Source organism: Heliconius melpomene, chromosome 13 (assembly GCF_056956725.1).
Source record: "Heliconius melpomene rosina isolate 202511_hmr_F chromosome 13, ASM5695672v1, whole genome shotgun sequence".
Classification (NCBI taxonomy): domain Eukaryota; kingdom Metazoa; phylum Arthropoda; class Insecta; order Lepidoptera; family Nymphalidae; genus Heliconius; species Heliconius melpomene.
In genome coordinates, this window is record NC_140401.1 from 12,695,930 (window position 1) to 12,722,605 (window position 26,676).

At 31.8% G+C, this 26,676-nt stretch overlaps 1 protein-coding gene across 10 annotated transcripts in view; it reads right to left on the reverse strand.

Moving 5' to 3' along the window:
• brat (tripartite motif-containing protein brain tumor) overlaps window positions 1-26,676 on the reverse strand; it is a 349,175-nt gene that overhangs the window by 122,465 nt on the left and 200,034 nt on the right. For 5 of the 10 annotated variants that reach the window (XM_085196083.1, XM_085196074.1, XM_085196085.1 and 2 more), the window contains exons 1-2: window positions 24,634-24,781; window positions 24,500-24,558 (exon numbers count right to left, since the gene is read on the reverse strand). The gene's annotated coding sequence lies outside the window, so the exon portion shown is untranslated. Of the gene's footprint in view, window positions 1-24,499; window positions 24,559-24,633; window positions 24,782-26,676 lie in introns of those variants that run through there. The other 5 variants (XM_085196078.1, XM_085196077.1, XM_085196081.1 and 2 more) reach the window with 1 other exon arrangement.

Here is a 26,676-nt window from a genome sequence, read left to right on the forward strand (position 1 = left end):
TAGTACTCTAATAACTCCAAATTTTCGTTCGTATCACGTTGTCTGTCAATACACCTAGTAAAACAAGAATTTCATATACTTATGTAAGCATAGATCGTACTGAACTATTCGAAATATATCTAAATATTATTTATTTATTTATTTACAAACCACATACTGGTACTGTACAAATCAGCTTAGTTTTTGGCTATTTCAAAAGATTGTTGAGTGGATTCATTTTGATGTAACAAAAACAAGAGTACATATTGTTATGATATTTCACTATACCACGAACAATACTACAATGGCTTATTAGTAGAGGTAGTGGCATGAAAAAACATGCGGGAATATACTCGTATGGTTAAACTTTGATGGAAGGCATGCGGGTTAGGTAGACTTGGGAAGACACGGATGATAAGCAAGTTTAGAGGGTCGCCTAATGTTATAAAACTTGAGTTTTTGGTTGTGTTTAAGGTTGTTTAGATTTTTGAATTTGATTTGAATGGTATATAATATAACTTATATAAATATATTGCTAAAATTATGGCCGTCGTGGCGCAGTTTAACAGCTCTTATTATAAACGCGATGCTTGTGGGTTCGATACCCACCTAGGGAACTGATTATATTTTACAACAATAAAAGTTGTACAACTAAATAATTTATACTTTTACATCAACTTTTCTTAAAAAAGAAATAAACATAAAATATGTTTATTTTATATGAAGATACGAATAATATTAACCCATATTTCTATGTAGGTATATATTTATTAATTATAATCATACGAACGAAACCAAATATCCGGGAAAGTGATTACATGGAGCATTGAAAAGAGAAAATTAATTTTTCGATAGCTATCGTATTCCATGAAAGGCCGCGAAAATGAGTTTCTCAAGTGAATAGGGAATCGCATATAGATAATAAAAATAATACATTATATCTTAGAAACGACGACGCTTTAGGATACTCCAAGCTTTTTGAGATTAGGAATATATCTGCCTTCCATGCTATGTGATGGGATACAGCGTAAAGCTATAAAAAAATATATAAAACCGGTAGATAGAGCCGTCCTGAAAATGTGGTCCTGGAAACGGGGTGTTTTAACACTAAATTCCCTCTGTCTACTCTGTTATATGCGGAAACAAGCATGGAGCTAAGAAAAAAAACAAATTCCCAATTTTTGTTTTTCTTTTCTAACCTATTATCCTCAATAGGTACCTATCTTAAAGTTATGAAAAGAAATTCGATTTAACAATACTCCCTGCAAACATGCCATTATCTATTCGTTAAATTCTAAGAAAGTATCGTGTTCTTGCTTCCTTAGAAACTGTGAATATACTCGTATACCTGTAAGTACTATACCATACGTGAAATGATCGTTTGTTATCTTTTATATGGAATCAGATATGAGAAAAATAAGTGATTATATTTTTCCTAAGAAAAGAAGGAACTCGATAATAATTTAATATGACGTAGATATATAAATAACTTTTGTAATTGCATGTAGGAGCTAGAAGGTGAATTTAAATATAGACAGCATCTGACTGTTAACGCGATGTTTGATTCTCATTTGGGGGAATAATTGTATTCAAATTATTATAGTTTCCCCGTTCTGGTAGACAAAGCGCAGTGTTAATTTTCGCCACTCAGGCTGCAAAAACTTAAAAATTTAACGATGTGTCTTAGCAGTAGGAGTGTTAATTTATCCCTCCGCGGTATATCAAAAAGGGTTCCCTCGACCTTCCCCCTATGAAGTAAATGTGTAAAGACGATTTTTTTTTAATTATTAAGTTAGACAGCATATATATAACTAATATTCAATATCTCTCCAATATCTCATTCCCGAGTGACAAAAAATAATGTGAAAAGCGAGTTTCAGTTTAATAGGAAAATTAAGAAAATATCAAAGTACTTTAGGGTAGTCAATAGCTAAGTAAACACATAAATACGAAGAAATTCTCGTTATATGCGAACTCCGCTCTCAATACTACGAGACTTAAACTTTTTAATTAATAAAATTTTACAGCCGTTCTTCTGGTAATAGCAAAAATCATCATTGTATATTAATTACAGTGAAGAAGACAAAAAGTCAGATGCCATTTTATTTTGTACTACAGCCTAGTCCAATCTATACTAATATAATAAAGCGGAAGAGTTTGTTTGTTTGTTTGTTTGTTTGAACGCTAAGATCTCTGGATCTACTGGATCGATTTACTTTGTTTTTGTTTTGTATGAAAGCTGCATTCTTCAGAAGTGCTATAGGCTATATAATATTACATTACACATATATACTAATAAATTAAAATACTTTCTAATTTGACATGCAATTTATTCTGCCATGTTAATAACAACCGTCGTCGCTACGCGACCGCGTTCGTTACCGCGTCATTTTGATATTCATCCTTATGAAAATAAATATAATAGTCACTTTTAGCATTTCATCTAGATTGAAATTATATTTCTATATAAATTATATTTTTATATTTCAAGCAGGCGTAGCCGCGTCCGGGTCCGCTAGTATAAAATAAGTTGACAAGAATGTCTAGACATTCTGTTAAAAAATATTAAACGTAGGTAGGTAGCTACTAAATAAATTCTTCTATGTGTATTATTCTTAGCGACCGTTTAACTTTTATTTTATTAATAAGATACTCAACCATTACTGTATCCTATTTTTATTCACAAAAAATATAAATTTTACTATAAAATTCGGAACATAAGTTACGATTATCGTAAAAATTGTAACAAAATACAAAACTGTGGCAACCTTAAGAACTAAGTAATTCAAATTTATTATTATTTGTTATTTTTACGATACCTAGGAGGGTATGGGGACGCTAAACGCGTTCATATCACAGCATGAATAGGATATTGTAAAATAGACTTTATGTGGCATAAGTTAGAATGAGTTTGTATGGACGTTGTAGGTCTAAATTCTATTCTTCTAGTTTCAGTTTCCCGCGGCTTTATTTATTCCGGGTAGCTTGATAGAACGGAGCGCCAAATACCTTGATCTCTGCATACCTCTTGCGCCTCGTCCACTATCATCAACCTCCTCCCACGTGTCCTCCGTCAGTGGACGCCCGTCATCCTTTTAACGTTTTCCCCGGTATCATCGATACTGTGTTTCAACTGAGGTTAATATTCTATTTTCAAAAATATAGGAAATCACTTATTGCTTTGCAGTCGTGCCAACAATTGGGCAGATTTGATGCGACTTTTAGGACAAGATATAGATAATTAACTGGAGAAAAGAGAGAAATTTAGAGAGTGTATTCTAATTCTATTACATCAAATATACATATAGGTTATATAAGAAACAAAAATAATAATATTTCAATTGATGTTTTGATATTAACATCCAACCGTTACACCCAGTTAAGTAAGCGATAAAAACAATTTTCTATCTCACCATAAACATGTATAAGTTACGTAAGGACGAAACAAATACCTCTCAGTACTTAAGAATACTATTAAGGTTACAAACATTTCTAGGCCACCTGCAGGGAATAAATTACCCGGAACAGTAAAGCTTAAGCGATATCGCAAAATGCGGTGTGGCTGCATGATAATTCTCAACATCTTCAGAGATATTTTCCTTATAGAGTATAGACGACACTTTTTAATGCTACTTTATTATTTACAATGCTATGTTATTATAAGTATATTGAGAATGCTAAAATTTCTGAACGCAATGTTCCGAAAATCCGGCGGAAAATGGGGACCAGAGTGTCTTTAATTTACGCCCTCGTAGTGAAAATGACATATGACATATTCTTAGTAGGTACTCACGGTAACTATAATAGCAGAGAGTGGGTTCAATCAAAACGATCAACGTGATATAATAGAGCCTCAGCCTTCCTCGATAAATTGAGTAACCAACATAAAAAGTAATTTTCAACTCGAACCAGCAGCTCAGGAGATAGGCGCGTTCAAGCAAACAAAATCTTCAGCTTTATGATATTGGTAGAGCTATAGAAGAATACGTTTATTTTTAGCTCCATGCTCGCACATGGGACCTAGTGTTAAGACACGGTTCCGTTCCCATTAAGACACTTCCGTTCCTCACCTTCCACTCCTTCCAAACATTAAATATCTCATTCCCAAGAATGGGAACCGAACCCACAACTCGCGTTTACAGGCGCACCCTTGTACACCTGAACCACGACGGCCTCATAAGAACAGCGACGCTGTAATAGGGCACGGATCGTGATAGTCACAGGTTTCAGGCAAATTTCTCTGGATTTTGACAAAATACTATCCATTTTTTTTTCATGAATTCAATAAAAGATTTGTGGTTTAGTATGCTTCCTAACATACCTACTAAGAAGTCAAAAATATAACGCTACACTGTTATATATTTATGTACATAAAGATAACAAGCCGTCTATTTATTTGCGTAGGTGTAGATATATTTACAAAGTAATTTAGTATCGATGAATGACCTTTCTTTTTATTACTTATTTGTAGCGAGTATCTAATTTGTGACAGTATAATGACGCAGTTGATCTGCCTGCCTGAACACGGTAGGTATACGTGGAAAATATTATTGGAAGAAATATTTGTTTTATTTATCAGTCATCGTGGCACAGGAACGAATGTGGGTTTGATTCCAATTTAGGAGAATGAATTAACTTAATTTTCAAAGGAAAGTGGAGACAAATAGTGTCTATACACTAAATACCCCTTATCAGGAACAAGCGTGAAGCTGCTTGACATTCTTTATTTGTACACTTAGATGAAAACGACGATATACTAACGGTCATTAAAATGTGAAAAAAAGAAGAATGAAGTCAAGTAAGAAAAGGCTCTGAAAACCCTGAGAACCTGCGGGACATGCGTGAAGACAAAAACCAGTTGGTTAAAGAAATCAACAATCCCCACAGGATCCACTCACTCGACATTAACAAGAATTTTCCAACATTTAAAACTTATCTACATTATTCTCAGGACTGTTTCTACACTCGCACCTCTTTATGGCTCAAAAAAAACTCTTGATTTTATCACCATCACTTCCAACAGCGGAACCTAACCTATAACCACATTACAATCATAAAAAAAAATAACTAATCACTCAAAAATGACATAATATTATTCATAGAAAGTTCTGGAATCTGTACAAAAAAAGTCCGTCTGTCATGTAATGACTCAGCGAAGGGATGCAGGTAAAAAATGGGGAACAGGTAGGAATTAAACGAGATAGATGTATATATCTGTTTCAAAATTACCAAATATGGTCTTTTTACTTTTGTAGAAGAAATTCTTTCATAGAGTTCATTTGGTGTCATTATTAAAATAACATAAAACGGCAACATAGCACGATATTACGCTGAAAGTAATTGAAACAATCATTTCATTTATTTTGTTATCACTAAATAATTGATATTTTAACTCAAATACGTACGAAAATAATAAAACCCATTTTTTCCGTATTTTAAATCAATCTTAGTTTAGTTAATAGATAGTCTGCATAAACGATTTTATACCGCCAATCAATCCAATTAAATTAATTTTAAATAAGATATATATATACTTGAAATTATTAATTTACATATAAATTTTAAATTTCAGATATAAATGAATAATAAATTATACATAATATGGGTTTAACAATAATATTATCGAAAATTTTGTATTTGTTTCTTATATTCTTTATACGTAAAAATAAAAATACTCATTTATATGTTAACGCTACAAAATAAAAACTAAAATACAATAACTTAAGTATAGTACTGGCGTAGTCACGTCACACAATTCACACATCAAAACAGACAGTACAATGAAGTGTGGGTTATTGACTCGCCCAGCCATGGACAAAGTGTGTATCACTCAATTACTTTTTTTCTAGCTTCAAGCAGTATCCCGCATACACAGAGGTAACCTAGTGTTCAGATTCCGTTACAAACTCTCCGCCCAATTTTTGAGACATTGAGTATTGATCGGCGGGTCTCAACGCCGCAGCTCTGAGCTAAGAAATCACAATAATTGAATTCGTAGTGTGAATCGAAACCACTACCATCGCTTTTACAGTCTAGTCTTTTACTAGTTATAATGAAGACGAAGAATATTTTTGTAGAGTAGGTACGCTCTCGTTCTTCCCTCTGTAACAGAATGAGATAGCAACACTATTACAGCGCACGAAACATGACAGGGAAATATTATTTAGATTTAAATTTTAAATTATTGAAGCTTATTATTTATTTTGGTTTTTCTTTTGATAATTTAGTTTACACGTGGTGTAAGAAAAATTATAGTCATTTGATTGTATGAAACAAAAATATATCTTAAAAGTTGATTTTTACAAATTGAACAGTGATTTATTGTACGATTATTAAAATAAAATACAATAAAATAAAATATATTATATAAAATGTAAATTTATGGATATAATATGAAGATTATATTCTGATTTGTTTAAATAAGAATGTCACTGTCATCACTATGATTAACAAAAATTATTAATAATATAAACTAGTATTTACATGCGGCTTCGCATGCGTGGTTAAATAGAAATAACTAAAACCTATGAAAGCTATACCCGCTTCTATTGTCCATAGCATTACTCTATAAACCAAGTAGTTCTTGAGATTAGTAAGTTTAACTAAACAAATTCTCAGCTTTACATCATTAGTATACTAACAACCTTATAAAAACTATATCAAAACCAGCTTAGCCTTAACAGACAGACATGCGGGCGCTTTGTCTCATATAATACAATTTTATTATTAATATAATCAGTGAGCTAACAATGGTAAGGATGGATGTTAAAAAAAAATAATGCGTATAAAAAAACGTGGCCGACATGACGCGATGGAGATAACACGAGTTATTATTACATCACGTTTCCATAGAAATCGTTTTAAATTGCTTTTCAAAAGTTTTGACTCCCGAAATTTTAATGATATAATAATTTTTGGTTTACTGGCTTGGCTATGAGTTACAACTTTTTTTTTTAGTGTTTTACGATACTAAAAGAGATTTTGGTCACTCGTTTTGTTTTTCTATGACAATAATTTTCCTGTCGCCACACGCCAACTCTATATACATCGTCTCTACAAAGTAAAAATATGTTGTATTCTTTAATACAATTAACTTTTATTTTAATTGATATTTAAGAAGAATTTTTTTTCTCTTTCTTCTTTTTCATTCCTTCATTTTTTGCGGTAAAGAATACAATGGAATCCTATCCGACATGTTTTAAAAACACGTGATAAATCACCATGATATCGTCCTTTATTAAAATGAATAGAAAGAGACAGCACTATAAATATTCGTCGAGAGGCCCGTATTTTGTGATTTTATCTACATAAAATATAAAATTCATCCGTTACCGACTGACAGACAACGCACTGTCAAAACTATTATTGAGGAGTAGAAGTAGAGAAGCAGTAAGGGAAGATTTCGGGGAAAATCCTACGAGACGAGGAACGGGAAAAGATGGGTTTTGTATAATACTACTTTTATACTGATTAACGAAAGCTACGTTGCGGACGGCCACTAGTTAAATTAATATAAATAAATATAACAATATACTTATATTGATTTTAATTGTAAACATTAAAAATAGTTTCATCTTACCAAGCAGTTAAAAATTAAAATCTATACAATACCAAATGATACAAGAACAGACGTAAAAATATTTAGTGCATTTTCTTTATACTGACGATAAAACATTGGCCTCCCTAAATTGAGACGTTTTATTATTAGAAATACGATTTTGACAGTCGTAAACGTCGATCCCGAGTTATTATATTCAGTTTACGATTTCAAATATCACAATAGGCGGTATAAAGAAATATTGTTTTGTAAAAAGAGGCTGCTCTACGAGAAGCTAGTAAAATAAATAATTATTATTTATAACTTAGCATGCAAGCCTTGAGGTCCTCCGGAGGATATGTAGAGGTTGACGACAATGGACGAGGCCAAATACGTATGCAGAAATCGTATTTTTTGACACTGAAGAAGCTGAGAAAAAACTTTATTTTGTCTGGAATTAAAAGAAAATCTTGTTAAAAATCATGTCAAAAAAGCTACCCAAAACCCGATCCGAATCCACACACCATAATCATAAAAAAACTTAAAAAAATTCAAAACGCTAACACCATTAGTTAGTGAGTCATGTTTTTTCTGACGTAGTTTTTCCTGTCTCTTGTTGCGTGGCCGTGACATTTGGATGGTGACCGATTGTACGGCCTTCGGGCGCGGTCATCACACCGTGCACCGTGGTGCTCTACCTGGTTAGAACTTAGAGACTGTCTCGCTCTTGCGTTACTACTTGTCGTACTTAATCTTATTTAAGTACCACTCAGAGATGACTATTAATAGTAAATCCATATATACAACTTCAAGCCTTTTGGCGACTTAACGTTATGTCACTCCATTCCTCACTTTTGGTCCAATTCTGGTCACCAGAGAATTATACTAAAAAGGTTGTCTTTTAATTAAAAAAAAAGTTTGTTTAGTCGAACGCACAAATCAAAAAAGGTTCCAATAAAAAAATCGAAGATAAGAAAATATTTAATTTTCACTAGTGGGAATCGAACCTGTCGTGTTTACAGTCGCACATTTGGGACTGTGCCACGACGGCCCCTATTAATAAATTTATTAAATTAATTAACGGGAACGGACTGTCTTAACACAAGGTTCCCTCGCCTTACCCTACTGCGTGCGGGATACAGCGTGAAGCCATTCCTACCAGCGTAGTGTTTAGAAGCTAGTGGGAATGAACTCGTGACCACTCAAACTGTAACCACACATTTAGTCAGTTGAACGAAGCGCAACAATCGTAAATGGTTGCGATTTATTCCAACAGAGCGAGTACCGTGTTAACAATGAACACGTCGGAATTTGCACAGGAAGTTAGATGGCCGATAGTTCAAAAATGAATATTGGAAACAATACGTGTAAAATTTCAAATTATTGACCCGTGATACGGGTATGAACGTGTTTCATTTTAAATATAAGTGTGAAAATATAAAATGGCAGTAGCTGGTTCAAAATCAGCAATTTTTTTATAGTACGCCGTCGCTTCCTATCGATGTATTGCTTCCAAATTACGCAATAGATTTTAATGCGGTTTTTACAAACAGATAGTGACTCAAGAGGAAGGTTTACGTGTATATCATATTAATGCATTCGAAACGGACAAAGCCGCATGTAAACACTCTTAAATCGTAATTACTTAACCAAGCAGGAGTACGTTTCAGAAGAAAGGACATATTAAAGAAACTTTTTTTACATGATAAAGTATATTAGATTCTAACCATTTTAAATTAATCAATTCAAGACAATCTAGAATACATCCTACAACCACAGTTACGTTCGACGAAACTAGAAAGAAACCACAGTATACAACGAGGTATAGAATATTCGAGAACTAAAATACATACAATGTCGTAAACGTTAGTGTAATAAATCAAACGCTCAAATGTGAATTAAAGGTTATTTAAAGTTGCAACAGTCAACGTTCAAACATCAAAAATACTTAAAGGAAGCGTAACCGCAGGTTGAGGAAATGCGGTAGAAATTAAATATGGCTGAATTGGCTTTTATATGGATATTTATTTTGTCCTGGTTTTTATATAATTGTAACATAGTTTTTTTACATTTTTTTATATCAATGCACTGATAGTATTGGATTCAAATTTTAAGCGGATTAGATTATGAAAATAAAAAGTTTAAAATTTAAAATATTAATCTGAGAAAATAAATAAAACTATATAGAACTCTTGATATATATATCACATATGTTTTTATAAATACAATTACATACATATATATATATACAATAAATAAAGTAGACAAGTAATAAATAAGAATCTTAATTATTGAGGAAGTGCAATATCACCAAGGCTAGTGAAGGTTCGCATAGCTGAGATATCGTGCGCCGTTTAACTGTTACTTGCTTAGTTACTTGAAAGGTCAGTGCTTAGTTTTTATTTTTTACTCATTTTCTTGTGATAGTTTAGCATGATTAGAATTTAAGGAATTGAAATTGTTAGTTGTAAATATTATTTTTAAGTTTATTAATATACGTTTTTTAAGTCGTATTTACATATTTGCGACCTTGGGTTTCGTCACTTAGCAAATTATGCAAATGTTGATATAATAAAAAAATAGGGATTTGTTGTGCTTGTCTTATCCCCGTGACATGAGTAACTATAAAATAATGCCCAATCTCTTGTATAACATTATTTCATTATACTTCTATAAACGAATTCTCATGATCATTGAACTAGTTGTGAAATGTCCTAGTTTGCTTAATAGATCTTAAGGTCATCTGTCAGATTGACAGGTAGTAATAGTTTTTAAAATTTATTTAGTTTATTTAAGCATATATTAAGTCCATTTTATTAAGCAAAATTAATTACTTAAATTCTAATAACAATTTTCAGGGTTAAATTATGAATGAACCCACAACGACGACGTTCAGGCAGACACCTTTATATATAATATTCAAATAAGTAATATTAAAATTATAATAATAAATTAAATTTAGACTTACAAGTATTTCTTTGCCTCAACCTGACTTAGGTCACGTAGCACAAATACTACATAATAAATCTAGTATCTTTTAAAAAATGAATCAGAATATTCGATCACGATGTAAAAACGAAAGATGGTGGGCGAATGTTTGTAAAAAAATACTATAAATAACATGTTTATTCGTAATGCTATATTTTATACCAAGGGGAGTGCTTTTGGCACCATTCCCTATTTTAATACGCAGATCGCTGAAAAATGAAAACAAAACCAAGTTAGTTTACTCTCTATATGACTACATTATGGTGTACGAATTTTGTTATTGCAATTTATTTATTCACGACCTCTAGCCGAGAATAGTCCAGTAGGGTATTAACTTACTTTTTTATTTAGGCACCGATATTGTTTTTTCTTTTTTTTAGTTTTTAATATATCTTTAATATGAAGTATAATTCAGTTTTCTATTATTAATTATTTGTTTTAAACAAGGAAGTTAAAAATTGAATAAAACGTGCGTTTTATTAAGTTTATATGAAAAGTGTCAATCACAGTGAAGGTATCATTTTTATATAGGTTACTACTGTTTGCGTAAACGTAAATAAGAAATTTAAAATGCTAATTATTTAAATGGTTATAAATCAGTGGTAAGTTTAAAATTTCAACAGAACCAACCCTAGTTGATCTTCACAAACGACCTTTCACAATGTATATTAAGTACTTATAATCTAATGTCTGCAATGGAATAATTTCGGTTCTCATTCATATTTCTATTTGCAGTTTATTACGTATTTAGTTTTTTTATACTAACGTAAAATTTTATTATAAACTAAGTCCGAAAGTAGGGTTAATTGACATAAAATTTTAGGAAGATCAAATAAATTTTGATGCTTAAAAACGAAACTAAAATATATTAATAAGTATCTATGAATTATTCGAATATACTTTTTTACAAAAAGATTTTAGCAGCACCAAAGTGCTACTAAAATGTCCGCATAAAATTTTAAAAAATCTTACCCAAAAGTTTATATAATTGTACAATAGGTACTAAATTAAAAAGAATTCAAAATATATATTTAAAGATGGGCAAACTCGAATCAGATAGCTAGTCTTAAATAAAGCATTGAATCTGAGTCAGCATTCTAGCGTTCTACTTAACCAACGATATTGCAATCAGATGAATGATAAAACCAGATGCCACCGCAATTTGGCGACGTTAATTACAATTAATATTTCGTCTAAGAAAAACAACGTGTGACAAAGTCCAATTATGAGGCTGGAATTTTGTTCTGAATAAACTTAATTAAGCTTGAAATGTTCGTACTATATCACAACATACAGAATTTTTATATATGATTTTTTAATTTGTCATTTAAAAAATATATTAAAAAAAAATGTAGAAATTTATTACTGTATTCTTCTTATAAACATATAGAAACCTTACAAAATATGCTCAAGTATATGTCACAAGCCATTCAACTTTTAAGGTAATAAAAAAACACAAACTTAAAATTACCATTACTAATTCAACATATAGGTAATTTCAAAACCAAAAATAATACATCCGACAACACTAAATACGGAATATATTCTCAAGACAAGCAAATATTGGCGTCATGACGAATGTAACACAAAGAGCGCTATGACTAACCCAATGACTCAAGCAAGTACTAAACGAGTTTAAACGGGGCACAGTACTTTAGCGTTACGCTGTACGAACAAAAGCAAAGGGCCTAATTGTAATTATGTGTTGGGAAATAAATACAAATTATATACTTTGAACTATCTTGATATAGAAGTTAACAAGACATGGAAGTTCATGGAAGTAACCTGGTTGATAAGAATAATATAATCCATGGTTTCTATTGAATGATAATTGTCTGATATTATTATATGTATACCATATAGACTATGTATTGACAAATTATATGGGTGGTGTGGTGTCGTCTATGATGCACTGGCTCGCCAACTAAGGATGTGCGCAAGCGCCGCGTCCGCTCTCGCCCGTGGCTCGCGCGGTAATGACGCGCACCCCGCACCCCTTAGCTCGAGACAGTGTCATTGTGACAGTGTCATGTGACAGTGACATGGTGTACAAACACTACATCCCTTCCTTATCAAAACTTTAATATAACTTAGCAAGTGTACATAATTTAGTCATATTACAATTTAATTAGTAACACTAAATCAACCATATATAATTAATTAAATCGTTTCCAATTTCATTAATTTATTGTCTTCCACTTTCTCCAGAGTCAACAATTCCGTCTTCTTGGTTCTCACCTATAGTTTTCCATTGCCCTTCTATTCTTTTTAAATGTAATATGTTCCTTCTTAGAGTTTGTCCAGTTTCTTCGTTCCTAATTGTTGTGTCTCCATTTTTTGTACTCTCCACAATGTGTGGTGTTGGATTATAATTTAAAGTTAGCTTATTTGTTTTATTAATTTCTTTTATATACACTTTGTCTCCTTCATTTAAATCTGAATCCCGGGCATTCCTTCTTTTATCACTATAATCTTTTCCTTTTCCTTTTTGTTGTTTGTCCTTGTCTCTTATCTCTGTGTCATCAATTTCATTACTTATGTCTTGAAATGTTGGAATCTTATCTCTGTTTAGTCTTTTGAAGAATAACTCTGTTGGTGTTTTTCCGGTCACTGAATGAGGTGTCGAATTATACATCATGAGGTATTCGTTTAGGCATTCTTGTATGTCTTTATTTTCGAATTTGCCAATCTTTAAACGCTTTAATATGTCTCTGTTTTGTCTTTCAACTTCGCCATTTTGCTGAGGCCAGTAGGGGATAGTATTAAATAGCAGTATGTTACAATCTTTACAGAAAGTTTTGAACTCGTCACTAACAAACTGTCGTCCGTTGTCCGCTGTGATTGATGAAGGATAGCCTAATCGGCTAAATATTTCTTTTAATAATCTGATTATAACAGCGCTGGTTATGGTTTTAGTGATTTTCAGTTCCTTATAGCGGCTATAATAATCCACTACCACTAAAAGATAGTCACCGCTTGGTAACGGACCGAGCAAATCCATGGCAATATCTAACCACGGTGCTTCCGGCAGTTCACGACGCTTCATAGGAGCAGGTGGATTCGGCAACCCAACCAGTGTACAACCCTTACAACTCTTCACTAAGGTCTCTGTATCCTTATCTATCCTTGGCCACCATACTTTGCATCTCAAACGACCCTTCATTGCCACGATCCCTGGGTGCCCCTCGTGTGCTGCATCTAAAACGTTTTTCCGAAGCCGAGATGGTATGACCAGCCTATTACCTCTTAAAAGTATATTATTAAAGAAACACAGTTCATTTTCAAATATTTTATATCCTTTTATACTATCGTCCCATTCATTATTGTAAATGCCTCTTTTCACTTTGAGTATTTCCACGTCTCCTTCTGAGTGTATCTTAATCTCGTTCATAGAAATTGCACGAGGTCTTGCATTCTCTACGATTTGATGAACATGTTCATCACCTTTGGTCTTTGGGTAACTTGCATATTTACACAACCGCGACAGCGGGTCTGCTATATTCGACTTACCAGGCTTATATTTAATATTATATCGGTAAGCCTGAAGCCTTAAAACCCATCGCTCTATTCTAGCACATGGTTTTGACTTGGCTCCAAACAAAATCTCCAACGGCTTATGGTCCGTGATAAGGTCAAACTCTTTACCAAACAAAAACACATTAAAGTGTTCTATAGCCCATACCAAAGCAAGAGCTTCTTTTTCAGTTTGACTATATCTTCGTTCGCAGTCTGTCAGCGTGCGGTTTCCGTATGCAATAATTCTAGGACCTTTATCATCAATTTGTACCAAGACTGCACCTAATCCTACTGGGCTAGCATCAGCTATGACTTGAGTTTTATCATTGACATCATAATAACCAAGTGTCTTAATTTCCGATAATGTGTCTTTTAATGAGGTGAAAGCATGGTCTTGTTCCGTAGTCCAAAAATCTTTTATATTTGCATTCTTGCCAAATTTTTGTCTCAATAGCTGCTTTAATGGTTCAGTCGTTGTAGCCATATTAGGAATCCATTTGTTAATGTAATTTACAAGACCCAAAAAGCTTTGTAATTCCTCTACGGTTTTCGGAACCCTAAAATGGGCTACACTCTCTATATATTTGTTTAAGGGCCTGACACCCTCTGAAGTCAATTCATGTCCCAGAAAACTGACTTGTTTAACCTTATATAAACATTTGTCATTGTTAAGCAGAACATTATTTTCCTTTAATACTTGCAATACTCTTTGAAGACGCAAATCATGTTCTTGTTCTGTCCGTCCATAAATCAAAATATCGTCGATGAAATTTATAGCACCATCACATTTTAGAAGGATTTTTTCCAGAGTCTTTTGAAATATTTCAGGAGCACAGGAAATACCAAACATAAGGCGCTTATACCGGTAAAGACCCTTGGAACTAATAAAAGTTGTGATGTGCCTTGAGTCTGGATGGAGTTCCAATTGGTGGAAAGCGTTCTTAATATCCAGCTTAGTAAAGAACTTGGCTTTCCTAATCTTTGGCAAAAGGTGTTCCATCGAAGGTAAGGGATGGTTCTCCCGCATAATGGCCGTGTTGGCACGTCTCATGTCTACACATAGACGTAATTCTCCATTATCTTTCAGTATTGGCACTATAGGAGAAATCCATTTTGATGGTTCATGAACTTCTTCTATAATGTCATTTTCTAATAATTCTTTGATTTTCCGTTCAATCTTCCCTTCAATTGGTATAGGTATTCGTCGATACGGTTGAGAAACAGGTTTTTGCAAGTCGTCGATTGGTATATGTACCAAAACATCTTTAAATTTCGGAAACGGCTCATTCTTCACTTGATTTACATCAACCCCTAGCTTCAGGACACCAAGTTTTACGGCACTATCTTTACCCAGTAAGTTTCTGGATCCATTTGTGATAACGTATAAATGAGCGTTCTCTTCACGGTTATTAACCTTAATAGTTGTCTCAAATGACCCTAAAATGTCTAGGGGAGTTTTACTGCCATATGCCAAAAGGGTTTTCCCAGGATTATTGTTTTGACTCAAGTATGTCACTCCTTCTTCTTTTAACTTTGTCCATGTCTGATCTGTAATTAAATTGTATTTTGAGCCAGAATCGATTAACATCTTTATTTTTACACCTCCAATGTCACATAATATATTCGCATCGTTGTTAATATTAAAAACGTAATCAACTTCTTCTTCTATAACATTATCAATTTCTTTCCGTTTCTTCCATTGTTTCGATAGTCTCCCTTCTTTTTGTGTATCGCGCTCAACTATTTTCCGCTTTCTTTGTAGTTGTGTCTTGCAGTATTGTCGAAAATGTCCTAACTTGCCGCATAAATGACAAGTTTTTCCTATGGCTGGGCAGTTCTTTCCTTCTGATGTGTGCTTAAAACTACCACACCTTCCGCACGTTTTGTCTGGAAAATTTCTGAATTTTGTGATGTCGGATCTCGAAGTATCTCTATTCCCTTTGGCAGGGATAATAGCGTTAACGTCGTGGTTCTTGTTTTGCTGTCCATATTCTTCTAACTGTTTATTAACAGTTTCTAGCGTATTAGCTTCAGTTATTATCTTGTCTAACGTTATACTGTCACCTATTGTCAATATTTTCTTCCTTAAGTCTGTTGATAGACATTTCTCTGTTACTTGGTCTATCAAATGCTCTTCTGGTTTATCAAATTGACATTTCTCCGCCTGATTCCTTAACCTCACAATAAATTTTTCAAATTTCTCTCCCTCCACTTGCCTAATTAGGCGGAAGACATGCCTTTCGTAAACCTTGCTCTGTTTAGGAGTAAAATAATCATTTAGCTTCTGTATCGCTATTTCAAAAACATTGTTGTTATTAGTAGGTTCCGTATTAGCCCCTGGTAAGTTATAGAATATTTCTTGTAGGCTTGGCCCACCAAGTAATAGCAATGTCGCCCTTTTCTTTACTGGTGTCGTAATATCTGTTGCCTCTAAGTATATGCTTAAGGACCGTTTCCACTTTTCCCATCGCTGTCCTAATGATGCATTATCACCCTCTAAATCAAGTTTTTCTAATAACGGTAAGTTGCCAGACATGATGATGATGACAGTGTGGGGTGACCTAAAATTGAAAGCACCTAATCGAATGAACGAACATTTATACTAAATATTTTACATTTAATGAAGGTACATTTGTACCAAATATGTCCAATTTAATGGAGGTACATTTGTACCAAGTATTTCCAATTTAATGGAGGTACATTTGTACCAAGTATTTCCAATTTAATGGAGGTACATTTGTACCAAGTATTTCCAATTTAATGGAGGTACATTTGTACCAAGTATTTCCAATCTAATGGAGGTACATTTGTACCAAATATTTCCAATTTAATGAGGGTACATTTGTACCAAGTATTTACCACTCAATTGGGGTAATTCTCCAATAACCAATTGAATACAATTAATCAAAATATCTTCTTAAAACGCTATTTTTTATACTTAATTTAAATTAAAATTTTAGATAAATAGAATTACAATAATGACATATAATAAATACATTTTAATTGTTATAATACCCTAATGTTTAATTGCTTTTGTTTCCTGATTATTACAATTATAATTTTTTTAATAAAATTACTGTAAATTATTTAATACTATTACTTATTACTACTAATCTATTGCTACAAGAAAATATCACCGTGACATATTATGCATGAGAAATATATAAATATATAGCAATCACACTATTTCATTATATAATACATTTATTTTTATATTTCATTCATTTCATTTATTGATCAATAATTGAATAATATATGTGACTCGAGTTGAATTTATCCTAGTATAATATCATTTCACATTTACACCCACTTTAAAATATGATTTCAACAAGAATCTACCCCACTTCTAATAATTATTTATCAAAACCTTATAAATGCTGCAACCAAAGATAATTATAATATCACCATGGTATGCAGAGGTAAAAGATTTACTTAATTGTATTACATTGAAACTTAACCGTAAACAACAACAATCTTCCTAATTTCGCTTTTCACTGACCAAACATATATTACTTTGTCTTTATTAAAATTTTTTTTTTTTTTTTAGTATTATAATATCTTTTGACTAACCCTTGTCCTCGTCGCCACTTGTGGTGTCGTCTATGATGCACTGGCTCGCCAACTAAGGATGTGCGCAAGCGCCGCGTCCGCTCTCGCCCGTGGCTCGCGCGGTAATGACGCGCACCCCGCACCCCTTAGCTCGAGACAGTGTCATTGTGACAGTGTCATGTGACAGTGACATGGTGTACAAACACTACAGGTGGAAAGTGGAGAACGGATTTAGACTACCGTCTCTCCACTTTATTAGCGAAACTAAACTTCGTCTGTGCCCCAATGGTCAAATGGAAATATGAATGGAGTATGACACAGTCTAAGTATCCAAGTGAACTTTTAACGTTATGCCTATTGCTATAGCTTTCCTCGACAAATGGATCCAACTCTAAAAATAAATCAAATCGAACCAGTAGTCCCTGAAATTAAGCACGTTCAACCTAAAAAAACATAGATAAAGAAAATAAAAAATATGCTTATAAATTTTATACATTTTGCAACACTACAAATTACTTAACGTATTAACAGCTCATATTTCTTTATTATAAAAGAATAATTGTCACTTGATGGTGGATATCTTATAATCGTTAAATAGTACGGCGCCGTCCAGTCGAGACAGACGGTAAATACGTTTGTGAAAAACGAAAGGGTTAGCCTATAATGATTATGTCTATGTGTATAATAAAGTGAAATAGTTTATTGGAATATAAATATTTTTTTATAGTTTCACGATGTATCCCGCATATAGGACAGTAGGCAGAGGGAATATAGTGTTAGACACTCCGTTCCCAAATTTTCTCACAATTATCGAGACACCGAGTGGAAATCGAACCCACAATCGTTGCATTTACAATTTAAACGAATTTATTTTTTAAAAAATTACAACATTAACTTCAATTATATTTTTAATATTTGTTTTTACTGTCACTGGGATTTTAAGCTGCATTTTCTTGGCGACACCAAGTCTAATCGTATTAACTTGACAAGTAAACATTCTGTAAACATGTAACTTAGGTGTGTAAGGCGATTTAAAAGTTCAAAAGCGAACCAGTTCAATATTTTTATAATTTTTATTTAACACTTATACAAAACGTAATGACAAAAAAAAACTTTACTAAGAAATACTTAATTTTTTTTTTCAGTGATTGCTTAGACGCTTAAAACATTATTTTTGTAACCGTAAAAAATATTAACCCAAGTAAGTACACAGAGGCGAATTATATGTAATAATTAATACTACAGTTCATACATTACACTACAATTTGCAAAGCGGAAATCGAATTAGCAGTCACAGTTCAGTTAACACTCTCACCCTCCATCCCCTAAAACGCGAACATTAAGGTATATTATTATTTTTTATTTACTTTTTTTACTTTACACAGTATCTCGCATATAATAGGATAGACAAAAGGATACAAATTTTAAGACATTCCGATATCCACTTTCCGGCGAAGTTTCGAAACATTGCATGTTGATTGGCGTAATTCAACGCCGCGGTTTGCCTTGTTACCAGAGCGAGGAAATGAAAATATTAAATAATTCATTACCCGGGGGAGGGGAATCGAACCTGCAACCTGCATGTGACAATCGCATGCTGTGGCAATGCGTCACGACGGCCTGTATACATATAATTATGTAGTATTTAATAATTTCTTATAATCATAACGAGGCTACGGACCTTTTGTTATAATACTAGGGATGTGGTTTAACGGCGACATGGGAGCTAACGACAGTGGGAAATAAGCAAATTGCAGGTTGTTAACGCAAGCAGCGATACGTTTGTAATGTTGTTTTAATAATAAATATCTATTTCTTTTAATGAGTAAGAATTAAATAAACTATGTACTAATAAGACATTAAAAATTAATATATTTTTTAATAATATTCCTAATACGGCAAATTCACGGTGTTCATGAAATAAATGCAACTTTGTTTTCTGCTATGAAGTATGCCTACTTAGATTTTATTAATCGACGAAAAAAAGAAATTCCCAATTCCACGTTTCCTTTTTACTCATTAAATCGATTTTACAGATAGGGTTACCCCAGAGGTGGTCCAATACAAATTTTATGGCAATTGGTTCTTTGTTAATGAATATTGCTTTCTTTTGTTAAAGAATTTTTATTTACTATGAAATATGCGTTACGTTTATGTTTCAATAATAAATAGGACAAAAACCAGGAACGCTAAAAGAATAGAAAACCAAAACGTAAATGACAACGGAAAAAATAAAATAATATATAAAAATATTAAATAGAAAGGAAAAGATAATTACAATTTTATTAAATTTAATCCCCGGGAATTTTAAAAAAATCGCTATATTAACAAAATAACAAGTGCATATGCATATATTTTAATTTAATTGCTCCTTAATTTAAAATATATGAAAAAATATATATATTCGCAAAAAAATAAATTACTTAATATGTTAAAAATCAAATCATTAAAATACTCAAATTGAATTTACTTCATTACATTTACAACTTTAATCAAAAAAAAGAAGCCAACGCAATTGTTTTTTAATATTTTAAGAAATGTTTAACACTGATATTATAAAAACGTGAAAAAAAAATCTCAAGCAACGCCAAGTACAAATCCTAGTATCCCACTAACGATCGAAAGACGTATCTCAATATAAAATAAAACATTCAACGAATTACAATTTCAAATATGTATGAAACACTGTCAGGTATCAATGATTTACATATTGGGGTAGGTCAGTAACATTTGGCACCGCGCCGAGACTCGAACCCACTCTACGGTCAAAGTAAATTGAGACTTATACGCAATAACCTTACGACTTTGGGAGTTCAAAGCTCCCACTTATCATCTGATGTTGAATTATTTCTCACGTTCTTTATATATCAATAGTCTACGTACTATTACGCGGTCTGTCTGTTAAAATAGATAATTATTTGGGTACTTTTAAATTATTTTATGTGTGTATAAGGATTTTGTAATTTATATTGTTCAGCAAGGGATCATTGAGCTATGTTTAAATATTCTTTTTTATTTAATTTATAGTACATTAAATATGTATTTTTAGTGTTAACAAATTTTATTAGTTTATTTATAACAATATACAAAGCCACTGTTAAAAATGCTAATAACTTTAAGTTATATTTGATTTTGTGGTTATTGTTCCACACAAGCATTGTAAAATAAAAATAATACTAAAAAGATAAAAAAAAATAGAGGAAATCAAATGTCAATGGCACCGAAATTATAACAAAAACTGGTTGGGTTAAGCGACGTTCACTGCACACAACAGTTGATGGGTGTGCAGACGACCTTCCTTGCTTCGAAGAGCAAACTAAGTGGTAATCCAATTATGTATCAGAAACCTTTAAAATAAAGTTCTCAGAAATGTTCTAATCTCAAGGTTATTAGATAAAATATTTAGTAAATGGCATTCTTTCTCGACACATCATCATTCTGTATAATACAATATTTTAGTTGCCAAGCGTTTCAAGATCTTCCTACAAATTCAAAGGCCCCAACGACAAAAGGTATTTTTCCGTTTCACGTTTTATCTCGCATATAGCAATGTATACAGAGAGAACCAAATGTTAAGACACTCCATTTATCAATTTTCGCCCGAATTAGAAACTTTACGTATTTAAGCATCGCACCGAGATATAGGTGTGGGTTCTAGTTCGGCTCCGTGCAAAATTACTTTGCTTTCCAAGTGTGTTTTCATACAAACATACATAATATATTACTTCTGGTCTTCCATTATTAATAATACCATTATATCTCATACACGTGAAACGTAGGCGATATCGAGAGCGAGAACGTATAGAATAGTAAAATATAGTTATCTTATCAATAAGTCATTATATGTCACCTCGGTTTTATAGCGTTAGGTGGTGGCCTATACATACGTACTTCCGTTTCCGTTTACTTACTACAAAACAATACAAAAGTGGATATAAAGGAAATTTTATTATCGTTAACTAGAAATAGCTTGTTTCAAAGCAATTTATAGTTTTCCCTGCATGAACTATTCGAATAGCTAGAAGTTGTATTTAAAAAAATCTATAAATAATAGCTGATCGTGTTCACTAGATTAATTAAGAACAAAACGCGGTGTTAAGCTTCAACATCAAAACTAAAGAATTCGCGAGTAACGCTTTTTTGGTGGCGGAACATAACCTTGTGCTTTGTTCATTCTAATAACATTCCAAAAAAAATTAAAATTATCACTGAAATAAAACAGTATCATTTGAAAACACAACTAATGCGTTCAATACAAATTTGCCCGATAAGACAGAGGTCCTAGATGTATTTTTTATGCTATTTTATGTATGTAGTGCCTCACCTTCTCCACCAAATTCACACGAGACACCAACAATTCATTCAGAAATTAGATACACAAACAATTCAATCAACAAAAACTAAATCGGATACGAAACTAAACTTACAAAAGACAACCTACGAGCATTGCATCGAAAAAAATGGTCCAAGCTTTAACTTTTCGTCCTGTCGCTTGCTTTGATCTCTACAAATTCTATCGGTCCCATTCGGCTCTACGTTCTGAGTACGAGTGATTTTTTGTTGCCTTTGTAATGTGGACGTGCCTTTACAGTATCAGAGAAGATTAATCGAATACCAGTTTTTCAAAGGTTTTTAAGGTTTAAATGCGAGAAATCTACAGACGTGAATAAAGTTTACCAAATAACTGTTGTGTAATTACTTATGTATGGAGGAATTTAGGTAACGATACTCGATAACCATAATTGTTTGCAGCAGTAGTTAATATAAGTAACAACAAGTAGAAAATTTAACTTTGTATTTCTAATAAATGTTATGTAATTGATATAGATTTTTAAATTCTATATGTAAATAAATATAGAAGTAGGGCTCCGCCGCATATTTATAAAAGAACGTGCGTGCAGACGTTCGATACTTCTTTCAAACTGAAACTGAGAAAAACCTACCTCAAGTTCACTTATATGCAATATAAATGTCTAAATATAATATTATTTTTTATTGAAGGTAGCTAGTTTTATTTCTATTTATTTAAGGTACGACCTCAGTTCTAAATTGAGTAAGCCAGTCTAAACATGTTAAAACGTAAATGTGGTGCGTTTACATTTTGTTTTCATTATGAAAGATACAAAGTAAAAAAAATGAAGAAAATGTTGCTAGATTCTTTGTGATGAAATAATTTTTCTTTTTTGTACATTTTTATAAAAGTTTTTCGGTAAGTTTATAAATTTTGACAAGCAATTAAATTCTTCTTCAGAACAAAATAGATAAATGTAAAAGTAAAAGGTAACACGTCTAATAATCATCAATTGTTATACAAAAAAACTAAATACTACCAAATCGATGTGAGATTTCATAAGCTAACATAGGTAACCGATTTTGAAACGCGGCCTTGTCTCGAAAGTACGTAATCATTTTAATTATAAAATTGCACAATGAATTGTGTTTAATATGGCGAAATTATTAACTACGATTTAAATAGCAATAATATAAAATGGTAGCCTCATATGCTTTATCGTGTAATACCTATGACATTTTAATAAAATTACGTTACGCAACTGCTGTAGTAACCTCTTCTGTAATAGATCAAGTGCTAAATGAATGTTAGTAGTTGGGATTAGTGTTTTTTTATAAATATTTGCGAAATAAGTTCTACAACTAATTATTATTAAGGGAATGTTTTCACATTGGAATCCAACGCCCCGCTTTATCTTGTTAGAGCAGAGCGAGGTAATGGGTCCCAAGTGGAAATCGAACCCACAGTCAAAGAGTTTATATTATTAGTATATATTTAAAAGGAAAAATATAAATAATAGGAACTATGGTATAAAGAAGAGAATGTGACCTTTAACGAGAATTATTTTTTAAGTGAAAAGGGAATAAAATAAAAATTTTAGTATTATTTTTACATAATAAATTAGGTTATTTAATATGAATTTGTTTGTAGCGAGTTCTTGGTATCGCAGATCAAAGCGGTTATAAACGTAAACTAATATGAAAATCACTTTTAGAATATAGCTATTTCTTTTAGGTTTTTATTACATGAAAATAATTATTGGTTTAAAATGAAAAGATTATTTATTAAAGATTAAAAAATTGTTCAATTTTATTTTCATACATTATTACAATGAATGAATACAAAACAAATCTATTAAAAATATCAACCACATCTACGAAGATTATTATAAATAAATTAATATTATCAATTAATTAACAATATTGCCTGTATATTTTACATCCTTAGCCATAATAAAAGTAATAATAATATTTAATATTCCAATTTGAATTGTAACAAACAGAAACAGGTATCTTTATTTTTATTCGAGCGTATCCTTCACCCGGTCAACGGAGTCAAAGAACGTGGCGTTCTGTTAAGTTCAATGTCAAACAAAGAAAATGTGCTATATCTGAACATACAGACAATTATTATTAATTCATATGTTATAAAATATTTAATAGATTATATATAATTATAGTAAAAAGCGATTATCGTAGGTAACATTTGAAATCTCAATTGGATTAACCTCACTTTCAACCGTTTCGACATATGCGGCCAGCGCGGTGGCTGGTAATGTACTTTGAAAGTAAATTATACGACATTACGCAACTTTACTTTGTCTCAGGATCGGCATTGCATACATTAGGAATTTCATAATATATTAGAACTAGAATAACTAACAGCCAAAGTGGAATAGAAAGCAACAGGTAAGTGATATCTGACAAATCATGTAAAAGGTTATAAAATTATATAATAAACCACTGTATTATAAATAACTTGTGGGTTTTAATTAACTTACATAAGTGAATTGAGAAAATGTTAACCTACCTACAATAGTTATTCATGTTTAATAACGGCATCGTACTTTGTATACAAAATTCAACACAATCGCCTTCCAATATATAAATAATTAATATATTAAACAACAAAAAACATACCTTAATATTGGCGGTACGTTTCAACCGAGCCTTTGTTACCACAGCTTCGAAATAAGTATCTGAAAATAAAATTAATATAATTAAATACCGTCCTTTTCATTTAATAAATAACACGCCGGTAAAAATGTACGCACCGATAAGAAACGTTCACTTGTAACACAACACACACAAAAATCGTCGTTTCAAACTATTATTCCTTTGTTAGTACGAACATCCGGCCGGTACGGTGGTCGGCGCGAGACTGAGAGTGAAGCGCCCTCTGATCCGCGCCCCGCTAGTGTTGTGTACTTAACAATGTAGGGGTGCGCGTCCATTGATATATAATATATAGATAATAAATATATTTGTGTTGACAGGGTGACATTACTATATGTCCTAAAAGTCATAATATTCATAAATTCTTATAAATAACTACTAGTCATTTGGTTATTAATGTAAAACGTAATATTGTTACTATGAAATTTTATTGAAACCGAGCAATATTGCTATATAATAAAAACGAACCTACCTTCATATTAAAATATTAATAATATCGCATTAACTAGCTAACAACTCAATCACATAGAAAAAATTTTAATTTTTAAAAAGTATGTACCTACATCCTACATACTTTTTACAGAATAACGAAAAAATATTTACCCTTTTCCTATTAGTGTTCCAACCATTACAAATATTAACACTATTAAAGGAAAAACCTAGTATAAAACAATACAATATAAAATATGTGATAAAAATCAAAAAGCGAGTAAAGCAATACGTATAAATACAGCAAATGACCGTGAACTGACGTCGGTCGGTCATTGCCACGGCGTAAACGTCACAGCATCTGTAATGATTATACTTATATTTTTTAAAAATCTATTATAATATTATGTTTGTGAAGAAAATATGTTTTAGTATGCCTTGTTTTGTTTCCCAGCTTTGCTTTAGTTTGGAGTGATTTTTTTGAATAATCACTTCGTATATTTATAATGAATTATATGTGTTTTATGTATTTTAACTTGCAAGTCGCAATTTTTACATATTTAAAATATTGCAAGTATTGGTATTAGTGTTTGTTTCATCAATTTTATTAATGTATGTTAATTATCTACAGGCGCATATTTATTACTTAATTTTTACCTAATAGTTATTATTACTTAATTTTTCTACATCCTAACTATAACGTTTTAGCTACTTACGATAATCTATGACAATTGGTGTTTAATATTTAGATAGCTAATTATTATTTTCATTTAAAAAGGTTATTCAAATGTATATTATAAAATGTTTCCCCGTTTGTATATTTAATATTGTTACCCTCGTTCTGTTCAACAAAAGCGCGGCGTTGAGTTTCGCCACACGATACGCAATGCCTTTAGAATTCGGTGAAAAGTGGAGATGGTAGATTCTTTATGGGAAGGACCTTCTTAACACTAGGTTCTCCGGTGCCCTCTATATCGTACCGTATACACTGCTATATACGGTATTAGTAATATAAAAATATTAGTAAATTATAATAGTAATTTTACGCGTGTTGTATAAGGTACAAGTTTTTTTTTTGTTTTATAACATAAAAGAAGAAAAACGTAAGTAGGTATAAACTAAATTTAAACTATTCAATACTAATTTTGTTAAAATAATATGTGAAAAATAGTTTTGAAATGCGGTTGGACAATATTTGTCCATCGTTTATTGCACGTGTAATGAGGTAAGGGCGTTTAAAATATATTAATATCACGTTGTACAGTGATAAAATGTGTCCTAATAATTTGTTTTTACTTGAAGTATTATTTAATTATTGCAAAGTAAATTGCATTATTGATAACTTAGTTACAAATTTGTCCATTTTTGATTGACGTAATTTTTTTTAACTTTACGCTGCTATATAGCCTGTAGCAGGGTAAGTAAATACATAGAGTTTACGAGAAATAAAAATTGGGAAGCCCCCTCTGGAGATACTGGAATTTATTTCACACATTTCACATTTATTTCTATGAATATTTCATAGAAATAAATGTTGTGAAAATGGTTGGATTGTGAGAGGTTAAAGTAAACATGACATGGAAATTGGTAAGTACTTACAAAAATTATATAGAAGTAAACTTTATACTATATATTTTTTTTGAGGCCGTTGTGACGCAGTGACACAATCCCCACTTGAGGGAATGAAATATTAATATTTTCATTTCTTCATT